The following is a 6,373-nucleotide window of genomic DNA, read 5'->3' as shown; positions in this document are numbered from 1 at the left end:
ATGTTGCGAGACAAGAAGAAACATTGACATGCTCATATTGTGTGCTATAGTTTAGGGCAGAAATAAATTACATGCAGTATTCTTGCTTTTGAATCGCTTACGCCGCATGCACTCAGCAAAAAGCATGGCCTTCAAGATCTGAACAATTTACCCTGAGTAAGCTATCGTTGGGGTGTAATTTTAACGATTTCAACCTCGGTCACTGGCCTTAAAGCCCTAACTGACTTTATGCGCAGCCGTTACCTACACTACCTGCGCCCTCACTTCGTGTCTCATTGAAGTAACTTCCTGCTGTCGTTTAAATGTAGCCCAGAAATTGTCGACACAACCTCGGAGGTACACATGTGCAGTGTGTGATGTTTCCGTGCGCTTGTGTCCGTCGTACAGCAACAAATATACTATGATTTTTAATTTTACCCGTGAGGCACAGGTTACGTTTATGTGTTCCGTATCTTGCTTTCGTGGCGATGTGCTTATCGTGCGCGGATCGGGCTCATGTGGTCCGTGCCTCCTCTGTGCATTGTGGGACGAATGAAGATTCCTCGAAAAAAAGAAAAAAAAACTTCGTTTCTGCAGCGTGCATTTGTCGCATTTGAGTATGGTGTGCCAGAAATGTGCGGCGGCGTTCGATGTGTTCCTGCCCCAAGTGCTGCAGTCACTGCATGCCAGCAAATAGATATGACGCGGCTGCTAACGCGCAGTTTTGCTTAGTGTTTCTTGGTATACATCTTTGTGATTTACCTGCATATGCGATAGAAATTACAATGCGCGCTTCCATTATATTTCTTTGGTTTTCCTAATTTCAATTAGTGTGATCTTCGCCTTCGTCAATGAGTGTCTTTTTAACGATGCTCTTGCTTGATAGTAAAAAACCTCTGAAATGCCGATTGCAAGAACCAGCGTCTTCCAGTGCCTTCCAGTGTGAAACCAGCGCGCCTTTTTTTTTTTGGGCACTGGATCGCACTGGGTACTCTGGCGCTCACTGGGACTCACTCGAGACCAGTGAGAAAGTGAGTGAATGAGAGCTGGGTCACACTGGAAGAGACGCTGGTTCCACTGCCATGACGCTGGGGCGCACTGGTTTGTGCCGTACAGGCGCTGGTTCGCATTGGAAACTGCGCTGGTTGTGTTTGTGCCGCGCTGGCTCCAGTACGCAAGGACGAGCGCTGCTGAATATTAAATGCTTTATACAATTTCATCACTTCATACTAGTCTCTTGTACTAAATAACGCTATATCTTGGGGTCATAGAACTATTTCGTGTCGCAGCATGGAATAAAGGTGCGTGAGCTGCCTTGTTTATTTCTGCACACCTGACACTAAAGATCACTTTCGTTCTTTTGCATTTTCCCTTTTGACAGGGCGGATAGCTAAATTCTTGAACGAAACCACGCAAATGCAGAGGTCGCCGCTTTTTTAGTAGTTCGCACGTAACGTATGACTGGGAGTTATCGCCATTGTCGCAGTGTTGTGGAGTGGACATGAAATCCAGAAGTCGTTCTGACGCGCTCGAACAGACCCCGAGTTCGAAGCCTACCGCTGCTTGATATTATCGCACCGTTAACAAAGCTGAGGCGATTCATGCGCTTCCATTTTCCCTATTGTACTAAAAAGAGTTCTGAGGCTCCAATACACACATTTTAGCCTTCGCCAGCTACCCACGCCGAAATCAGTCCCCATCGAAGCTTAGGCATAGCGTATCCGCCGAGTCCGTCTGCACGCTATCGGCGCGTGTAAACTCAAGAATGAAGAAGTCTAACAAGGATATATCACTCCATATTTCAGATTTCGCATCGGTGCTTTTAAATAAACAATTTTTTCATGTCTACAGTGCCAGCACAAGAAGTCAGGAGCGCCGATGTGACGCGTCATAAACGCAGGTATATGTGCTGCCGCCGAAGGCTCCCAGCGCTAGCCTGCGCTTCTCTGACGTATATATATTAGACAGACGTCTAGACTGAAAGGCATCTCTGAACTAAGAAAACGTAGCATATCCCTCGCATGAAGAACGAGAAACGGCTATCGAAATCGGCAGTAACAGCCCATACATGCAGCGTCCGGGGTCGGTGGTTCATTTAGGACTTTTTTCGAAGTTAAAATTCCTATCGCAAGTGAAAGTCGATGTTATGGCACTTCCGAGCACGCTATTGAATACGGAGAGCAAATTTTTCTTTGTGATAGAGGCGTGAGTTTTAGTTGCTGGGCGACAGCGCATATGCCACGTCTGTGCAAGACCTCTCTCTGTGAAACTAAAACTGCTTCTCGATTTTGGTATGCTAAATTATCCGTTGATATCCCTCTGCTGGCGTGGCGTAGCGGTAATGAGCCGGGCTGGGGACCTGCAGGTACGACGATCGAATACTGGTCAGAGCGTCTTTATTTTCACGTTTTTTTTCTTTTTTTTTTATTGCACTAAAACTCTCTCTGTTGCTTTCTGTATTCAAAAAATGAATACAGTGTCCAGGCACCGCGTATTTAACGCGCTAGAGCTTTTTTTCGCACCAGTAACCAGCGCCTCCCAGTACGCCGCGCCTGTTCAGCGCGCGGCACTGGACCCATAATCCGGCGATGCACTGGATACTGGGTACTGTTTATAGAGTGAAAATATAGAACCGTTCTCAGACAGGCCGCACTTTAGCTTCTTTAATGTCCTATAAACGTACCTGTATAGAACTGAGTACATATGTCATATGATGGAATATTTTTAGAATGGGAGTGGAGAGCCAGTCTAGAGACAGGCCGTATTAGAAGTTCTGAAAACGTTCTATAAGTTTCTCTATAGAATTTGGTGCATAACATGTCAATACGACCTCTATGGAACTTTTAAGGTGGATGTAGAGCCATTCTATAGACAGGCCGCATTAGAAGTTCTGAAAAGGTTCTATAAACATTTTTCTATAGAATTTGGCACATAACATGTCAATATACGACCTCTATAGAACGTTTCTGAAAACGTTCTATAAAAAATTTTCTATAGAATTTGGTACATAAGATGTCAACACGACCTCTATAGAACATTTATGGAGGGTGAATCGAGAGTCAGTCTATAGACAAGCCGCATTAGAAGGGTTAAAAACTTTCTACAGACATTATTTTATAGAATATTGTACATATGATGGCAATAAACCCTCTATAGACCGCTTATAGAGCGTGAATGGAGAGTCAGTCTATAGACAAGCCGCATTAGAAGTGTTAAAAACTTTCTATAGACATTATTTTATAGAATTTAGTACATATGATATCAATACAATCTCTATAGAGCATTTATAGAGAACGAATGGAGAGCCATTCTATAGACAGGTCGCGTTAGAAGTTTTAAAGACATTCTATAAAAATTACTTTATAATTCAGTACATAGGACGTCAATACACCCTCTATTGCACATCTATTGTGTGTGAAATGACTTGTTTCTATAGACAGGTATCTATAGACTTCTTCTAGAGATTCTATGCAGACGACTCTATAGATCGCGAGTTCCTATAGAGTCCCTTTTTATTCCATAGGAACTCACTAGGAGTTCTAAAGGAACTCTAAATCCATTTTCATAAGGGGAAGCAGGAATGATTACTAATACTTTCAACTTCCGTCTCTTGAGCACTGTTAAAAAATGGACAAGCTGTTTACATTGCTGCCTTTATTCCATATTGTAGGCGACGTACTAGCTAAAGTTGTGTGCACATGTCGTACTTTTGCTATGCAGCGATATATTTCGTTTATTTCCGCACATTGTCGACGGAAGTCCGTTGTCGCCATCAAAGACAACACGGATTTGTAGTAAACATATTGTGAGAAACTGCAAAAATGACTTTACCTCATATGAGCCATATGTATGTGCCGCATCGCATGTGCCGACGATTTATCCGGCGGCACCTACGATGTCGTTTCCAATTACCTGCTCAGCGTCACTTACATGGTTAATCAAACGCTGCCCTTTCGCCGCATTGCAGCCATAAAAATAATTGTCAAACGTACCGATCTTCTTTGAGGAAAATAGAAGCGTGTACAGTCTGTTTCACACTGTGAAAACTGAGAGAACGGATTCCCACTGTGAATCGGTACTGAGAGAACGGAGCTGATATTCTTTACTAAACGTTGTGCGTCGCCAAACTCTGAGCCTTCATTGGCGATAACGGAGTTCCACAAACTTCTTTTGACAGCATACTTCGTTTGTTCTTTCGAAAGGCCGGTGTACCATAGAGTTTCTAAATAAATACCCTAGACGGAAATGGGGCGCTAGTGTCTACGGGGGCTCTCATGAGCGTTGCCTCAAGCTACATGGGAATGATGGGAAGCACAGGCTTCGGATTGACTTCGATCTTAAGACTAGTTGCGTTTGCTTACGGCGCAGTAAACAAAGCTGTACTCAAATATTGTCGCGTAAAATCTAATTTTATTTCTGCGGTATGTTATATAATGTACAACACGCTACATAAACTTTGTATGACTTTGAGATGGAAGCACGGTTTACTATGCTTTGTCACCAGGACACACCATGGTATGCAGTCTTGTGCGATTCTGTTCCCGATTTATCGCCAGATAATAATTATTTATTTATTTTTGCAACAGCAATAACAACCGTGCATGTAATTATATAAAATACTCATCAAATATTTATGAAAATAAAAATGTTGTATTGTGGGAAAGCGTTGTGCCCTTGAGCGGAATGCTACAAGTGTCGTCTGCTACGACGCCTGCTCGCTGCAAACGCGAGACTTTTCTCGCAGACGACAGGCACTTGCGAACCCTCTCGCTCTTTCGAAAGGCTGCGTCGGCTGTCACGATTGCTGAACGTATTCAAGTACTTTTAAGCACATCTGCTACAGTGCTAGCTAGGACGCTATTGGCCTCCTACGAGTATGCTTCATCATATTTGATATTGACGTACCGCTTCCGAAGCGTTACGGCGTGGCTTTGCACGTACCCATTTTGCGACACTAGACTACAGCCAAGAAGCAGCAACCTTTCCTACCGCAAGTAAGTTTGTGTTCTCAAAGTCCTAAAACACGCATTTCAATGAGCACATAATGCATAATAAAGCCCTCAATAAAATTTGATTGTCAAGCCACTAGAAGTACAACTTCATATGTCTTGTATCAGTAGTGCATTCTTTTTCCTATTCTGAAGTTTCATAAAGCACGTAACGGTACAGCGCAAACCTAACACACTTAACAAACCAAGGTCCTAACGCTCAAAACATGTTCTTTCAAAGTTTATGATGCCGTCGCTTTCTCGCCAGGGCTTCGACACCAGACCGCGACACAAACATCGTCCTAGCCGCTGGGCCAGCGCGCTATCGCCACTTCGAGCAACATAACAAAGGCAGAGAGCTTTGCGTTGCACTGTCCCACTGCAGGTTAGAGCAATTGCGCTAGGAGCGAAACCAAAACTGCCAATTGTAGACTAGTTCGCCAGTCAGCAGAATGCCAATCCGAAGCCTGTACTTCCCATCATTCCCATGATGGTTGAACGATCGCAGCGCCAGATTTCCCTCTAGGTATACTAATGTGAAACTCTATGCGGGGTGCTGACCGCGTGCACGTATATTACTTCATTGTCTGTGCTACCGTAATAAGCAGCGACAAGACGCACCAAGATGTGTGCGCAACGTGGTTAGTCTTTGTTTGACTCGAAAGGAAAACAAAGCACTCAACAATGATAACTATTGTGGTCCAACACGATGAAACAAACGGATACGATTAAAGGAATGTTTTCGTTTAAGACAATGAGCTGAAAGTGATTTTTCTCGACAATCATTCACTACACCAGACAGACCCTGCCCGCCGGCGGGGAATTGGACACGTCACGCTCGGAACTTCAGTTTGTATCTCGTCATGTCCCCAGCGGCAGCGATGACAGCGCTCATCCTGGAAGGCAGTGAAGTGTAAAATGATTTGATCAGGGATGTGTTCATTCGCAGCACGTCTCAGTCGGATGGTGGATCGAAGCCTATCCTCGGGCGACTGATAGAGGGGATGGTGCGGCAGCGATACTTTCAACGAGTCCCAGACATGTTAAATGATGTTGGCGCCCGGGGATTGAGGCAGTCACTCCAAGAGAATGACTGCGCGCTCTGCCAGCAGTTCTTACATAACACGAGCAGTGTGGATCGGCGACCTATCGCGTTAGAATATATAGTTGCCTTCCAGAAAAGGGCCGTCAATAATGTATGGAATCAGTGCGTGGTCTATGACTGCCCTGCAGCGATGAACTTACCTTCGAGGCGTATCAGTAGGCGTCGCACAAAGCTTAGTAAAGAATACCGGCTCATTTCACGCAGTAACGATGAGATTGGCGCCCTGAAACTGACAGTAGAACGTTTCCTGACAATGCGGCCAGCGCGCACCGCCGTAGCAGACGACGCCGTTCAAGATCCC

General features: G+C 44.6%; 1 protein-coding gene across 5 annotated transcripts in view; it reads right to left on the bottom strand.

Moving 5' to 3' along the window:
- Positions 1-6,373, bottom strand: part of LOC142583454 (uncharacterized) — a 718,432-nt gene that overhangs the window by 612,876 nt on the left and 99,183 nt on the right. The gene's annotated exons all lie outside the window — the stretch shown is intronic.

The sequence above is a fragment of the Dermacentor variabilis genome, chromosome 5 (assembly GCF_050947875.1).
Source record: "Dermacentor variabilis isolate Ectoservices chromosome 5, ASM5094787v1, whole genome shotgun sequence".
Lineage (NCBI taxonomy): Eukaryota > Metazoa > Arthropoda > Arachnida > Ixodida > Ixodidae > Dermacentor > Dermacentor variabilis.
The sequence above is the reverse complement of the archived record's forward strand: the minus strand, read 5'-3'. Positions and strand labels throughout refer to the sequence as shown.